At 39.4% G+C, this 17849-nt stretch overlaps 1 non-coding gene across 1 annotated transcript; it reads right to left on the bottom strand.

The window, feature by feature from the left end:
* Window positions 1-4678: 4678 nt before the first annotated feature.
* LOC141635083 (small nucleolar RNA R71) lies at window positions 4679-4785 on the bottom strand. Its single transcript, XR_012539789.1, has one exon. It is a non-coding gene; the product is annotated as a small nucleolar RNA R71 (small nucleolar RNA).
* Between the last annotated feature and the right edge of the window lie 13064 nt (window positions 4786-17849).

Here is a 17849-nt window from a genome sequence, read left to right as displayed (position 1 = left end):
ATCCAAAGTGGAATGCTCATGCTTTCCCTTGCCTTCAACAATAAATTTTCCAAGATAGAGGGAGCCATTGATAATCTAAACTCTCGGCTTTCCAACATGGAGAACCAGTTTGCTGAAATGGGTAAGAAGCTTGGTGCCCAACCTCTCAAGATGAAGAGTGTCTAGACGAACCCTCAACCTGACAGTCCTAAGGAGAAAGAAAAAAGTGAGCAATCTATTCCTAGTTCTTCTCATCCAGGAACCAAAATCAACAAAGGCAACCTCATGGAGCCTTCGTCAAAGAAACCTAACAACTCTTCAAGGTCATTCACAAAGGCTTCCGACAAGAAGGATACGCCTCCTAGAAAATTTACCAACATTGGTATTACATACACCGATGCCTTTCAGAGACTCATGGAGCGACGAATGTTGAAGCCTATCGGCTACACCAGATTCAGAAAAGAAGTCTAGATTCTAGTATAGTAATGCCCATTGCCAGTATCACAGGGGCAAAGGGCACGATACAGAGAAATGTTTCAAATTAAAACATGTCATTCAGGATATGATCGAAAGTGGCCAATTGTCCCTCTCAACCTTTAACCCACAAGTGATGTGACCAATATTTGAGCATATTTAGTCCTCGAATTAGCCTCGTTCCTATGCTTTTTAGTGCATAATTCGGTCATTTGCTATCTTTAGTCCTTTGTTTTCATTAAAACAAAATACAAAAAAAAAAAAAATTGAAAAATTGAAAAATTGAAAAACAAGTTCATTTCTTTTGTAGTGTAGTCTTGTATATATTGTTTGTATATATTGTGTTTGTTCATCCTTGTTCACATTGATTGACTACGCCACATCTTAGACATGAGGATATTGAAGACCGCATGGTATGATCTTTCCAATCTCCTTTTTCATCTTTATGTTAATGACTATGTGGCTTTATTTTGATTGATGTGGTAAAAACGATGTGAATTTAGGATTGCATCTAGATTATATGGCATACTAGTTGATAGAAGCATATGCATTAGGTTGTATAAATGATAGTTGCATCATGGCATGTAGTTGCATTTAGGAAAAATTTTGTGAAACCGTCTATTTGGGAAACTTGACAAGTGTATATAGGCCCTTGTAGATGCTTTTTCTTCTTAAGACTCTACTTGTTAGAATACTTGTAAAACACCCTAGGATGTGTCATGCTAGTATCCTTTGACCCATGGATTAAGGCCTAGTCAAGAGTACCTTGTGGTGTGATAACTCCTTGGCTACCGTTTATTCCAAGGTGACCCTTGAAACCATGCAACCATCATCCATGTTCTACCACATTTTTGTCATCAAAGGGAATGGGCACAAAAATTGTTCAAATTTGAGTTCAAGAAATGAAATGAAAAGTGAAAAAAAAGTCTGCACAAATTGCATCAAAAGAAAAGAGGAGTGACAAAAATGAAAAATCCTATGCTTCAAAAATAAGCACCCTCACTACAAATGGGGTGACTTTGAAAATGTTCAAAAAGAAATGCAAGAAAAAGTTGAAATTGTCAAGTGTTGAAATGCCAAACATCAAAGAAATGACAAAGAAATGTTCTCAAAATATCAAATGCCATAAGAAATGGGGGGGGGGGGGGGGAAACAACAACAAAAGCAAACTCCCAAAATGAAACTCAAATACTATTGATCCCTTTTCCACCGTATCCACTTTTGTGCATGGTAGAGAGGGGACGACCCTTCTTCTTGTCTAGGCAAGAAGGGGAATTCCGCGATCCTTCAGTGTTTCTAACACCATAGGGATTCTACTCTTGATGAAAGCATTTAACGATTGAGGACAAAGGTACCCTAGCTTGACACAACTTGGAGGTGATTTATTGGTATCCTTCTAGGCTTAGTAGTTTGAAGAAATCATATCTAAGAAGGAATGTGTACCCTTGAATTGCTTCCCCTTTAGATAATTTCCGCCACTTAGATGAGGAAAGTGGCTATTCTTTTGTAGATGCATCAATTACTTGATTTTGTGTGCTTTAATGCTTGGATGTGTCGCCATTTTGGCAAGCCCCACCTTGCCTTGCAAGAAGGCATCCTACCTCATGGTTGTCTTGTTGTGAGTTGAAGGGGCGGAGTGAGACCCGCTAATTGTCTCATATCGGTTATATTAGTAGGTTAGTTTAAATAAGGGTCCTAGTTTTGTCACCTCTTTACTCGGGACGAGCAAAGGTTCGGTTTTGGGATATTTGATGTGACCAATATTTGAGCATATTTAGTCCCCGAATTAGCCCCGTTCCTATGCTTTTTAGTGCATAATTGGGTCATTTGCTATATTTAGTCCTTTGTTTTTTATATTCTTTGAGGTTTTATTTCCTTGGTAGGAGAGGAGTGCAAACCTTTCATTTTCATGGCAAAATGGAGCTAAATTGATCGAATCTAATGACCAAGCATCAAAGTGAAGACAAGACTAGAAGGCCTATGTAAATAATGTAGTAGATGGGTAATGATGAAGAAGATCCTTGCATCTCCGACAAGATCCTTGAGGATTGTTGGAAGAAGAAAAGAAGAACAGAGAAAGAAGCTTGCTGGACTACAGTCCGCCCGTCGCAGCCTCGGGACGCTCGTCCAAGACCTCCACAATCCGAGCGTCCCACCACCTTGTCCGCTCGTCCAAGACCTCCACAATCCGAGCATCCCACCACCCAATCCGCTCGTCCCGCACCACTGCAATCCGTTTGTCCCGACCCCTTGGCCGCTCGGATTCCTACCCAGTACAACACGTCTCTTCCTTGTTCCACTCGGGATGCGCATATTTCTGAAAGACTAGCAAAAAGGAGACTAGCATCTTCCTTCGAGAGGAGCATTTCCTCAACTTTTCTTAAGGGTCTTAATCGTCATTTAAGCCCTTAGTAACCCTAATTTATGTACCTAATCCTCACTATAAATACCCCATTGTACTAATTAGATTATCATCAATCCTTAATATTATTTACGTTCTTCCTAATCTCATTTTAATATTGTAATCAACTTTTAATTAAGCATTAATACAAATCTCATTTCCTTAATTTCTCTATTGTTCATCATTTATTTTGGGTTATCGAAGATTATTTGGGTATTATTGGGAGATTGACAACCTTCCATCAATCATCAAGTACTTCTAATATTCTTTGCTTATTATTTTGGAATCATCATTAGGTATAATTCTCTTAACCCTTGTTTTAATTATTGTTAATCATTTTCCATTCATTCATCATGTTTTGCTTTGTTAATATGTTTGACAACCTTGTTAGCATGTTAAAGTTGATAATGAGTGAGTAGTTTCCTTAGCTAGGGTTAATGGGGAATTAGGGGAAACCAACATGAGGGATGATTCATGCTTAATCTAATATGTTCACATAATTTATTTGTTTGCTTATTGTGATCTCAACTTATGCACATGTTATGTTTGATGAAATGCGAGCCTATGAATCCTTGCATTTTTTACCCATCACTTACCTTTTCAATGAGACTTGTAAGACATAAACCAACTCGAGTCTCATTAGACCATGCATATAGTTGATTAGGGAGGATTAAGTCGACTTGTAGGTATTGTACAATCTAATCGATTCGGCTCCGGGACCCAAACCTTAGGATTGTAAAATGTAAACCAACTCGATCCTATCACAACAATAATTGCTTGCTTATAATTTGAGAATATATTTGTATGATCAATTCCCATGAATCCCCTAGGAACCCATGACACCCTAGTGCTTTTAATCAATTGTTTACATCTCATTTTAATCATCTTGCTTGTTTATTTACATTGTTATTTAGTTTAGTGATCTTCTTATCTCAACCCAAATTGTGACACCCTTAGACACCACTACTTGCAATCGAAAATCCTACATCAATACCCGTCCCTTGGGATCCGACCTTTATTTGCCCCTTTACTAATAGTAGAGTAGTTTGTAAAGCTATAAATATTGTTTTGGTCTAGGTGCTCCTAACGACAAGTAACCGAAAACGATAGTCCGACCAAAAATGGCGCCGTTGCCGGGGACGGTGTTAACTTGATTTGATTTTCTTTGATTGTTCTTAGTTGTGTCTTTCTTTGCCTTAGGGAAGTAAAACTCCTCAAGGTTTATTCTAATTGTTTTCAAGTTGTTTGATATTTTGCATGTCTAGAATATCAGAAGTTAACTTGTTACCCATTGATCACGAAATTGAAAGAACTTTGACAACCAATAGAAGACTTGCTAGAAATACTTTGAGAGGTATTGGTGAGATTGTGGATATACAACCAAACAATATTGAGTTCATCAACCCTTTTGCAAGAGAAGGAGAGGAGAACCCAACACAAAATCAACCCACAATGCCTAAATTTTCATCACATTCCGTACCAACCGAGGAGAACCTACCCAATGGTACTCCCACACCACAACACTTGACCGGTAATTTTATTGCAAAATTCGCATTTATCCAATTAGTCGAAAGAAGCCAATTTGGGGGGATGCCTAGTGAAGACCCTCATTCTCATTTGGAGACTTTTTGTAACTATTGTGATGCGATTTCACAAACCGGAGTGACTCAAGACCAAATTCGATGGGTCTTATTTCCTTTTTCTTTGATTGGTACCGCGAAACAATGGTTAAAGAGCCTTGATAAGGCTACTCTTGGTATTGATTCTGGGAAGAAATTAGCTCTTGCTTTCTACAAAAAGTTCTACCCTCCGGAAAAGACTAACATGCTAAGAGCCCAAATCACGGGGTTTAAACAAAGGGACGAAGAATCTTTGTATGAAGCTTGGGAGCAATTCAAAGGAACTTGTCGCTCATGTCCTCATCATGGACTTAGCGAATGGTTCTTGGTACAACAATTTTGGAATGGTCTTTATGAAGACTCCCGAAATATTCTAAACATGGGATCAAATGGTATGTTCACCGAAGTTGACGCTAATCAAACATGGAACAAGATTGAGGAAATGGCGGTCCATAACTCACAATATAGTAGACCTCGGAAGGCTACTAGAGGAGGAAAGCATGAAGTGGAGTATATTACTCAAGTGGGTGCTCAACTTAGTGCTCATATTGATACCATTAATTTGAAGTTTGAGAAGGCTATGGCTAAACTTGAAGAAGCCTCAAAATCACCAAAGCAACATGTTAATGCCATGGTGGCATCTTCATCAATTCAAAGTGGAATATGTGAGAATTGTCGAACTTTGGGACATGATCAAAGTGACTGTAGGAGAACAAGTGAGCAAGTGAATGCTTTTCAAGCATACAAGAGTGGTACCCCTTATTCCAACTATTACAATGAAAACACCAAATTCCATCCAAATCTCTCATACAAAAGCCAAAATGTTCAAAACCCTCAACCAACATACACCCCACCTCCAATGAGAAACCAAAATCAAAGACCCTTTTACAACACAAACCAAGGTTTCCAAAATCAAACTCCATACACTCAATCAAATGACCAAGGTTTTGATGTTCAAAAAGCGGTCTTCCAAATGCAAAAGAACCAACAAGAGTTTTTCACTCAAATGCAAAAAGATAGCCAAGCAAAAGACATCACCATTAACAACATACTAGTTCACACAAATATGTTGGAGACCCAAATGTCTCAATTAGCATCTTCAAGTTCACAAAGACAAAAGAGGCAATTACCACCTCAAGGTAATCCCCCAAGACAAGAATCGGTGAGTGCCATCCATTTGAGGAGTGGTACAAGGTATGAAGGGCCGAAGAAGCCCGTTGATGAAGATGTTGTGAATGCTAGTGACAAGGAAAGAGTTGTTGAAAACTCTAAAGAAGAAGAACCAACCATTCAAGAAGTTTCAAAGAAGGATGAAGAGAAGGCCAAAGAAAAGGAGCCTATTGTGATTAGACTTCCATTCCCGAGTCGTCAAGCTAAGCCTAAGTTTGATGACCAACTTGGAAAATTCATGGAGATTGTGAAGAATTTAGAAGTCTCAATTCCATTTACGGAATTGATCAATCACGTTCCGGCCTATGCAAAGTATATGAAAGATATTCTTACAAGGAAGAAATCAACCCGGAAGCTTGAGACTATTGATTTTACTAAAGTAAGTAGTGCTATTCTTCAAGGAAGTTCACCTCTAAATCTCAAGGATCCGGGAAGTTTCTCCATTCCATGCACTATTGGTGACACCACGATCAAGAAAGCTCTATGTGACCTTGGGGCAAGCGTTAGTGTCATGCCATATTCGGTAAGCAAGAGGCTAGGAATGGGAGAACTCAAATGCACCAACATCACGCTTCAAATGGCGGATAGATCAACAAAGACACCTTTAGGGGTATGGGAAGATGTTCCCGTAAGAATTGGAAAATTCTTCATCCCGGTGGATTTCGTTATTGTTGACATGGAAGAAGACTCAAACATTCCTATTATTTTAGGAAGACCTTTCTTGCACACCGCGGGAGCGGTGATCGATGTAAAGCATGGAGAACTCACCCTTGAAGTGGGAGATGAAACCATCACTTTCAATCTTGACAAGACTATGAGAGCTCCCCGATTGCATGAGCCATGTTTTATGGTTGATCACTCTAGCCGGAAAGATGATAGGAAGAAGTTGTAATTTCAATGGAAGAAGAAAGTGGATGATGCTCCATCAAAAGAGCAAGGAAATTGTAATATTGAGAGCTTGAAAAGATCACCCATGACAAGTGAAGAAGAAGGCCTCATTGGCGAAGATAAGAAAGAAGGAGAGTTGTCTTCATCAACTCAAGACATTTTTAGTGATCAAGTAGACGAAGTATGCGGTATTTGGGATGATGAGTTTGAAGGGATATTCAATCCCTATATTGGTAATGCTATGGCCCAAGACCATCATGGAGAACAACAAGTGCAAAGGTCTATTGAAGACCTTTATCATGACAATAAACAAGCTTTCGATTACTTCTTCAAGGTGTTGAGTAACATCAACAACACCTTGAACATGCCCCCTTGACATCTCACATTATATGAGAGTATGGTGGAGTCCTCCCTAAACCACCATTTATAAATATTCTAACTCCCTAACTTGCATTTCAATTATTGTATTGCATTTTTGTCATTTTTGGATTTATGCCTTGATCAAGATTTTCATCATTTTGAGAGAAGTGAGGGAGGGACTTATGAGTTTATTGATGTGTAGTGCTTTGCCTTAGTGTGGGGATAGCAATTGCCTAGGCTATTCATGCCTTTGTAGTGCCCCTACAATGAAGAACATAAGAATTGAAGAATGAAATGACACGGGTTACAAAGCACCCACGGATGGACCTGAATCCGTGTGGTCGAGGAAGAATGCGAGCGGCCCGACAGATAATCCGCTCGTCTTGAAAGAACCCGAGCGTCCAAGGCATAAGACGCTCGTCTTATGAAGCTACAGAAAATATTTTTGGGTTTGACTGTGAATCCGAGCGTCCCAGCAAGGAATCCGCTCGTCTCGATCGCCAGACGAGTCATCCAAGAGAAAAGACGCTCATCTTTTTACTGCTAAAAATTTGGGATTTTTCACTGGAAAGGAATCCGAGCGTCCTAAGCCAAAGACGCTCGTCTCAGCTCAGGAATCCGCTCGTCCTTCTTGCAATCCGCTCGTCCCACGCGTCTTTTGCTGAACCCAAAAATTGGAGAATCCGAGCGTCCCGATACCAAAGCCGCCCGTCTCCCTCTGCAATTAAAAAACCAACGGGTCTTTTAAACCCTCCTTTCCCATTCATTTTCATTATTTCAAAACACAAACACTACCGAAAACCCCAAAACCCCCATCCTCTCCATCAACAAAAACCAATTTTCTCAACCAAAATCAACCACATCAAATCCAAACTTCCTCAAAACAAAAATTAATCACTCCTTTAGCAACAACAAGTGATTCAAACACCAAAATCTTCAAGTTTTGAGCCGATTTTTATGATACAAGGCAACCTTCATCTATCCTAAATCGATTTGGGCATTACTAGAAATTGAAGATTTCAAGCTTTCATTGGTGTTACTAAGCAAAGGAGTATGGCAAGAACAAAAGGTGGAAGCAAGGCACCCCAAAAGAAGACACTTTCTGAGAGGCAACAAGCTCTTCAAGACAAACAAGCATCAAAGGCATTGGTAGTTCATAATGCAAGGTTGGAGATTCAAGAACAAGATCCTCCTATGGAAGCACTACTTCTACCACTCCGGTCATTGAACAATTAGCCGATTATCCGGAGGTAATTTTCACTTCCGACTCCCATAGGAAGAAATTTATTCTCTTTGCTAAGAAAACCATCATGCCTACTAAGTTCATTTGTAAAGATGCATTGTCAAAATTGGGTGTTCTTGAGCAAACTAAGACCTTTTTTGAGTCTATGGGGTTGAGTAAATTGTTTGCAATGCAAGAATTGACATACTCCTCCCTCACCTTAGAGTTTTTGAGCTCTTTGAAAGTAACCGAGGTGGAGACCCGAACCATTATTGAGTTTCGTCTTGAAAATGTTGATAGATGCTTATCTTATGACGAAATGGGTAAGATATTTGGCCTTAGTGATAATGCGACTTTTAAAAAGAATCCTACCAAGTATGACCCCGCTCCTCTTTGGATTGCCATTTCCGGAAAGAAATTCGTATCTTATCATGATTATCGTGCTCTCTTAGTCCATCATCTGGGCATTAGAATATGGCATAAGGTCATTGGGAATACTTTGATAGCTAGGAAAGGCACAAATCATCTTACCAAACTTAATTTTATTCTTCTTGAGTCGGCTTTGAACATTGGGAGAGAGTTTACCAAGACATACAATACTTTACGACTTTTGATTGATCGATGGCTTAATGTTGACTGTGGCAAAGAAGGCACGGCCTTTATTACCAACGGAGGATTAGTTACCTATTTGGCTAAGCATTTTAACCGGAATTTCAAAAAGAATAACACTTATACACCAGTAAAAGGAGGCCATCTTATCAATTTGCCCAGCATGATTCTAAAGTTCAAATGGTTCAAGAATGATACTCTTGATAACAAATTTGGGTGGCTGACGAATGAAGCTAAATCCTTCGTATTGCCTAGCAAGATTTGCCGCTTGAATGTTCATAGACCGAATTACCTTCTTCCACTCTCCGAAGAGACCGAATACATCATTCAACACCAAGGGGAAGAAGTTACCACGCCCTCCTCCTCCATTATCACCCCACCTTATCCATTTGAATACCACGAGTTCAACCCCGAAAATGCCAAGGCGGGAAATGATTACTTGACTCTACTAATGAAGGAAATGCATAAACAAGCTTACAATGATAGAGTTGATGCTTACAAGGCCCAATATCCGCCCCTCCTACATCTTGCTAGGCAAGGACTTCTCGACCCATCTTGTCCCTTGCCTAGTTGGGCGGATAAAGAGGTATTCTTTCCTAGCACTTATAGTGGTGGTAGACCGGGTGGAGAGGAGATGGTTGTTGATGAGACTGGTAACCAAGAAGGTGAAGATGAAGAAGTTCAAGAAGAAGAGGAAAGTGAGGAAGAAAAAGAGAGTGAAAGTGAGAGTGGACATGACTCCACATCCATGAAGGTTGATGATGCCTCAAGTGAGGAAGATGATGATGATGACACGATGGCTAAGGACTAGCAAACTTTTGGAGGCTCCTACATTCTTACACCTCCTTTATAGTTTGTCTACTTCTCTTGTTTTTATTTTATCTTGATCATTTTGTGGAGTCCTACCAACATTAGAGGACTAACACCTTGGTTCCATTGAGGTGTTCATTTTTATTGTTCCCAACTTTCAAAATCCAAGATGACAAATTTTAGTTTCATACATTGCATTTTATGTGCATGAACTCCCCCAAAATTTTGGACATTAGAAATAGTGTCTATTTTGGTTTGGGTAAGTTTATGCATATGCATTGGGAGCTAATCTAAATTATGCTCTCCACCATAGAAAAAACACATGCATCATGTAGTGTAGTTTAGTATAGTTTGCATTTAGTTTAGAAATCATGCATATTCATGTAAATCGCTTAATTTCCTATCGTATTGGCCATTGAGGACAATGCCCATACTAGTGTGGGGATGGGAAATTCTAACTTGACCTTTTTAAAAACAAAAATGATAAAAATTAAATTTTTTTGAAAAATACAAAAATATGTCCTTTAATTTCATTAAAACAAAATACAAAAAAAAAATTGAAAAATTGAAAAATTGAAAAACAAGTTCATTTCTTTTGTAGTGTAGTCTTGTATATATTGTTTGTATATATTGTGTTTGTTCATCCTTGTTCACATTGATTGACTACGCCACATCTTAGACATGAGGATATTGAAGACCGCATGGTATGATCTTTCCAATCTCCTTTTTCATCTTTATGTTAATGACTATGTGGCTTTATTTTGATTGATGTGGTAAAAACGATGTGAATTTAGGATTGCATCTAGATTATATGGCATACTAGTTGATAGAAGCATATGCATTAGGTTGTATAAATGATAGTTGCATTATGGCATGTAGTTGCATTTAGGAAAAATTTTGTGAAACCGTCTATTTGGGAAACTTGACAAGTGTATATAGGCCCTTGTAGATGCTTTTTCTTCTTAAGACTTTACTTGTTAGAATACTTGTAAAACACCCTAGGATGTGTCATGCTAGTATCCTTTGACCCATGGATTAAGGCCTAGTCAAGAGTACCTTGTGGTGTGATAACTCCTTGGCTACCGTTTATTCCAAGGTGACCCTTGAAACCATGCAACCATCATCCATGTTCTACCACATTTTTGTCATCAAAGGGAATGGGCACAAAAATTGTTCAAATTTGAGTTCAAGAAATGAAATGAAAAGTGAAAAAAAAGTCTGCACAAATTGTATCAAAAGAAAAGAGGACTGACAAAAATGAAAACTCCTATGCTTCAAAAATAAGCACCCTCACTACAAATGGGGTGACTTTGAAAATGTTCAAAAAGAAATGCAAGAAAAAGTTGAAATTGTCAAGTGTTGAAATGCCAAACATCAAAGAAATGACAAAGAAATGTTCTCAAAATATCAAATGCCATAAGAAATTGGGGGGGGAAACAACAACAAAAGCAAACTCCCAAAATGAAACTCAAATACTATTGATCCCTTTTCCACCGTATCCACTTTTGTGCATGGTAGAGAGGGGACGACCCTTCTTCTTGTCTAGGCAAGAAGGGGAATTCCGCGATCCTCCAGTGTTTCTAACACCATAGGGATTCTACTCTTGATGAAAGCATTTAACGATTGAGGACAAAGGTACCCTAGCTTGACACAACTTGGAGGTGATTTATTGGTATCCTTCTAGGCTTAGTAGTTTGAAGAAATCATATCTAAGAAGGAATGTGTACCCTTGAATTGCTTCCCCTTTAGATAATTTCCGCCACTTAGATGAGGAAAGTGGCTATTCTTTTGTAGATGCATCAATTACTTGATTTTGTGTGCTTTAATGCTTGGATATGTCGCCATTTTGGCAAGCCCCACCTTGCCTTGCAAGAAGGCATCCTACCTCATGGTTGTCTTGTTGTGAGTTGAAGGGGCGGAGTGAGACCCGCTAATTGTCTCATATCGGTTATATTAGTAGGTTAGTTTAAATAAGGGTCCTAGTTTTGTCATCTCTTTACTCGGGACGAGCAAAGGTTCGGTTTTGGGATATTTGATGTGACCAATATTTGAGCATATTTAGTCCCCGAATTAGCCTCGTTCCTATGCTTTTTAGTGCATAATTGGGTCATTTGCTATCTTTAGTCCTTTGTTTTTCATATTCTTTGAGGTTTTATTTCCTTGGTAGGAGAGGAGTGCAAACCTTTCATTTTCATGGCAAAATGGAGCTAAATTGATCGAATCTAATGACCAAGCATCAAAGTGAAGACAAGACTAGAAGGCCTATGTAAATAATGTAGTAGATGGGTAATGATGAAGAAGATCCTTGCATCTCCAACAAGATCCTTGAGGATTGTTGGAAGAAGAAAAGAAGAACAAAGAAAGAAGCTTGCTGGACTACAGTCCGCCCGTCGCAGCCTCGGGACGCTCGTCCAAGACCTCCACAATCCGAGCGTCCCACCACCTTGTCCGCTCGTCCAAGACCTCCACAATCCGAGCATCCCACCACCCAATCCGCTCGTCCCGCACCACTGCAATCCGCTTGTCCCGACCCCTTGGCCGCTCGGATTCCTACCCAGTACAACACGTCTCTTCCTTGTTCCACTCGGGATGCGCATATTTCTGAAAGACTAGCAAAAAGGAGACTAGCATCTTCCTTCGAGAGGAGCATTTCCTCAACTTTTCTTAAGGGTGTTAATCGTCATTTAAGCCCTTAGTAACCCTAATTTATGTACCTAATCCTCACTATAATTACCCCATTGTACTAATTAGATTATCATCAATCCTTAATATTATTTATGTTCTTCCTAATCTCATTTTAATCTTGTAATCAATTTTTAATTAAGCATTAATACAAATCTTATTTCCTTAATTTCTCTATTGTTCATCATTTATTTTGGGTTATTGAAGATTATTTGGGTATTATTGGGAGATTGACAACCTTCCATCAATCATCAAGTACTTCTATTATTCTTTGCTTATTATTTTGGAATCATCATTAGGTATAATTCTCTTAGCCCTTGTTTTAATTATTGTTAATCATTTTCCATTCATTCATCATGTTTTGCTTTGTTAATATGTTTGACAACCTTGTTAGCATGTTAAAGTTGATAATGAGTGAGTAGTTTCCTTAGCTAGGGTTAATGGGGAATTAGGGGAAACCAACATGGGGGATGATTCATGCTTAATCTAATATGTTCACATAATTTATGTGCTTTCTTGTTGTGATCTCAACTTATGCACATGTTATGTTTGATGAAATGGAGCCTATGAATCCTTGTATTTTATACCCATCACTTACCTTTTCAATGAGACTTGTAAGACATAAACCAACTCGAGTCTCATTAGACCATGCATATAGTTGAGTGGGGGGGATTAAGTCGACTTGTAGGTGTTGTAAAATCTAATCGATTCGGCTCCGGGACCCAAACCTTCATAGGATTGTAAGATATAAACCAACTCGATCCTATCACAACAATAATTGCTTGCTTATAATTTGACAATATGTTTGTATGATCAATTCCCATGAATCCCCTATGAACCCATGACACCCTAGTGCTTTTAATCAATTGTTTACATCTCATTTTAATCCTCTTGCTTTTTTATTTTCATTGTTATTTAGTTTAGTGATCTTCTTATCTCAACCCAAATTGTGACACCCTTAGACACCACTACTTGCAATCGAAAATCCTACATCAATACCCGTCCCTTGGGATCCAACCTTTACTTACCCCTTTACTAATAGTAGAGTAGTTTGTGAAACTATAAATATTGTTTTGGTCTAGGTGCTCCTAACGACAAGTTACCGAAAACGATAGTTCGACCAACAAGACAGCTTAGGCCATCCTCATGGATATACCACTTATCAGGAAACTCTTCTTGACTGTTATCCTTCCAGTATTCCCAATGATGAGGACGAGGTGCTCAAATGGGTGAATGCTCAAAGTCAGATGCCGAAGCCAGTTGCCAGAAGAATAAATGTTCAAGCGTGGGCCGATGATTAGGAGTCTGGATATAAGATCCAAGTCCGAGTCCTAGGCTTTCTTTCCCTAATTTTTTGAGTGTCTTTCTGCGTGTCCATTTCCATTCCTAGTGACAACTTGGGGGCTATCCCACGAGTCACATGTCTTCTCGAGTCTATACATTTATTATTCATTTCAATAAAAGTACACTTTTCAATCCACATATTCTATCATATCTCTTCCTTTTCCTGTGACAACAAGAATTGATTTGAGACATTTTAAAACGAATAACAACACATGTCAGTCGATGTGAGTGCACTTAAATGATGTTCCATTCCGAGTGGTAGAGGACCTGAAACTCCGTGTCCATTTTCCTTACCTATTCCATGTCTAGTAATAGAAACCTTGCTATAACCCCAGTTTAGGACGAGCCTATCTCAAGAGATTCTAGGGCAAATTCAGACCATCTCCTTTGTTAACGATCCATGATGGAAGGCAAGCCCATTCCCCACAATAAACAACCGTGTTAGTAAAGACCAACCTGTTTCACATCCAAGGTGTTAGGCTGACTCAAGACCGAAGTTATGCAAGCAAATCCAGGACGATACGAACCCTGATCAAAGACAAATGCTCAATCAAGAGAAACTGAGGTCAATATCTAAGGCCGTAGTTATGCCCGTAATCCAAGACAAAAGAGTCAAAAGAAGAAGGCTTAATCTAGCAATGTCAATATCCAGTGTCAAAGTTATCTTCAAAAACCTGAATCAAGAATCTGAGCAAAAGCCGAGATATATTCCAGACCAAGAATCTGAGTCTGAATCAAGAACGAGTATGAAATCAAATGCTGAATAGAATAATGCTGAACTCTATATAGATACAAGACATCAATGAAGATGGTCATCTAGCACCCTCACTTAGCCTTTGACACATCACACACCCTAAGTCCTTCTCGAGACCGTTACAGGGAGATAGTTAGAAATTTTGAGAATCCTCTCAAGCTTGTCAAGCATACCCATCTTTTAGAGCCAAGACATGGAAACTTGATCCCACGTCATTTTAGCCTACCTTTATGTGCTCAGGCTACATCAATTCAGGAGACTCCATTTCTAAGCCATATTACTAGCCATAATCCCATAAAGCCTCAACTCCACAAAATCAAGCTCCACAGATTTACTCATCAAAGCCTCTTATGCCCGAGCTCCACATTCCAAATATCCAATCAGGTTTCACCTTGACCCATACACGGAGTCTTCAAATACTTTGCTACTAAGAATGGGACATACCCATATCATCCTTAGGGTCCACTTTTTAGTGCGCTCACACGACAAGGAAACTTTTTACAAACTTAATTATACCTCTTTGGTCTATGATCAGAGGGAGTTTTCTCAAATTGATTCTTCGAGTCATCAAAGGAACATACCCTGGTGACCTATGCACTTTAAGGCCCTGACAACATAGCGTAGGTACACCCCTGAACTACGAACATGGTTTGATTTCACCTCTTTAGGTGGATACGTAGGCAGTCCTTTGTTACACAAGAAGGATACAACCAGAACACCCAAACAAAATTAACCAAACCTCAGAACTACGATCTGGTTTGATTTCACTTCACGTGAATACGTAGGCAGTCCTCATGGACACAACCATCCCAACTCTTAACTTTAAACCTCAATTATCAACCACACCGACCATCAAACTTTCAACTTTCAACCTCAATTTCAACCTTCCAACCATAATTTCCATTTATACCTCTTTACTGGGGGCTCCTTCTCCTCGCTCAGTCTCCTTTTTACCAAATTCCAGAGTCATCTTCTCATCCTGGGGGCTTCTCTTCCGAGATGCCACCCTTCCTTTATTCCTCTCTTATGTTAAGTCAAGATAGTGCCTGGTCCGGACAATGACAAAGGTCTTAGATCAATTCTCCAAGTTATCGTGCCTCAAGAGGGGTCTCTTTTACAGCAAGCGGCGGAAAAGGGTGTCCAAGTAGACAGCTAATCCATGGCTCATGCCTTGCCTTTATATGTCCCCATCATTCTTGCAATTCTTCTACCTTGGGAACTGATACGCGTTCTCACCCATACTTGGCTAAGGGTTGCACATGCTTAGACAAAGTCTCTCAAGGTTATCCCCATGTCGCGTCACTCAAACCTAAGTCTACATTTCGCGTCTATATAAGGTCTGCGTCCATGCCAGTCATGTGTCTAAAGCCCATTGAATATACATAACGCATTACAAAAAAACGACAAATTTCTTTAAGTAAGTTTTAAACAACTTTTATAAAGAAACAAATTTTGCAAAACCTATGTGCTTCCTTATTTGAGGTCCATGTGCTAATTGCATTTCCTCATGTTCTGTGTGCTGTTTGCCTATTATATTGCATTCTTGTGTGGCTACTAACCATGCAGGTAAGTATCAGAAGCAGTGCTCGCTCCAACTGGGGGCTTCGCTCAAGTCTTCATTGCTCTCAGCGCAGCAGTATTTTGCAGTATTGCTCAAGATTTCTTTCACGATGATCAAGATTTTCCTAATCGTCATTTCTCCCCAGCGTAGCAGTATTTTGCAGTATTGCTCACTCAAGGTTTCTTCCATGATGATCAAGACGTTCCTAGTCGTCAATATATATGTTCTCCGCAGTGGTATGTTGCAGTATTGCTGACTCAAGGTTTCTTCCATGACGATCAATATGTTCCTAATCGTCAATATGTTCCCCAGTGAGAGTTTGCTTGAGGATCGACACAGGCAGATTCCCCAGGTATGATTTCTTCTTATGGCTGGCGAGCTTCCTTACATAGTCTAATGGACTTTAAACGACCCTCCTCGATAGTCGACAGACTCTAAAATATTCCCGACAACAGGTCCTTGGCTCAGACCCCTTGACCCGCCTCGCGTCGCCATAGTCGTCAGGTTGTAATATTCGATTGACCTGATGGCTATATTTTGACTTTCGCCTTGTCCAAGCCTCAGTCAAAGTGGGGGCTCTGTAGATACCTCGTTTTTGCACCTCCCGCTAAACACCCAGTGATGATTGGGCCGCATGTTTTGCATATGTCGCGATTTTATGAAATTTCGTAATTCGGTTAATAAAATGTAACTCATACACTTGCGTCTACCCCTTGTTTGTCATCTAGGTGTCATTACGGTAGTTTTGGCAGGAATTAGAGTACATTCGGAGTCCGGGTTAAAAACAATCTTCATTTCCTAAAATCGTCAAATCCCGAGTCAAAAAGCAATGTGCTTGTCTACCTAAGGTCAGGATGTCATAAATGTTACGGGTATATCTCATTTTGAGTCTTATGTCACTTCTTTGGGCAGTCAAACGCGTTTTCTCGCGCAGAAGAACCCTTCCTGAGAAAGGACGCAGTAAGTGCTGCGCCTCTTCTAAGGGACGCAGCACCTGCTGCGCCTTTTCTCAAGGCTTTCTTTTTGTCCAAGTTTCCGTGTTTCAACCTAAGTCGGTTGATTCCGGATCTTTGCTTCCGTATCCTATTCTTACCATAATTCCTCCGTGTGATTAGTATAAATAGAGGCCTTTGCTTCACATATTTTTCACGCGAGTGTCCGCCCTTCTCTTATCTCTTTGCATTATAGACCTTGCTCTAAGCTTTCGATGCCTACATGCTTGATCAGTCGACCACGTAAGCTCAGATCATTCTGAGTACCAGTCACGTTTGCATGACCGACCAATTTGACCACTACACAATTAATTAATCAATCATTTAATTCCTTTTTCAAGGGCACTTTCATATTTGCATAGATCGAGTCGAGTTACCACTAAAAACCAATTTAGTTAAATCTCGCGACGCTAACATGTAAGTCTGAGGGTGTAAAATCCCATCTTAATTCTATATTTATTTTCTGTATTATAATTAATGTAAGAATTTATGTCATATGCATGCTCAAAACCGTTTCTTTTCAATCACCTTTTAAAACCATTTGACGGAAACAGCAGAGAAACGACGTGGGGAAGAATCGCATCAACTGATGCGCCTTCTGGAAAGGCCGCAACATCTGCTGCGCCTCTTCCAGAGGCTGCCTTCAGTTGCTGCACTTCTTCTTCTTCCTCGGATTTTTGTTCCCTTCGTCTTTTATTTTTCTTTCTTCGTTCTTTCCCTTATTTCACCTAATAATTTTCAAATTAGTTTTTATGAATTTTTTTCAACCTTTTTCGGCTTAAATCCCCTATAATTAATATTTGCGGGGTTTTTTCATCTTATTCAAACCCGGATTTTAGAGACTCGGTTTATCCATATCAAGTCCCTTGAATTCATCTTTGTACATATTTCTCTTTATTTTTTATATTTTGTTTTCTTCTGCTTTCAACCGTATTTAATTCAAGTTTTGTATATAAATTCCGACATCGTAGAATAATCATAACT

This window comes from Silene latifolia, chromosome Y, assembly GCF_048544455.1.
Source record: "Silene latifolia isolate original U9 population chromosome Y, ASM4854445v1, whole genome shotgun sequence".
Lineage (NCBI taxonomy): Eukaryota > Viridiplantae > Streptophyta > Magnoliopsida > Caryophyllales > Caryophyllaceae > Silene > Silene latifolia.
Note: the sequence above shows the minus strand (reverse complement) of the source record. Positions and strands in the feature narration are given on the sequence as shown.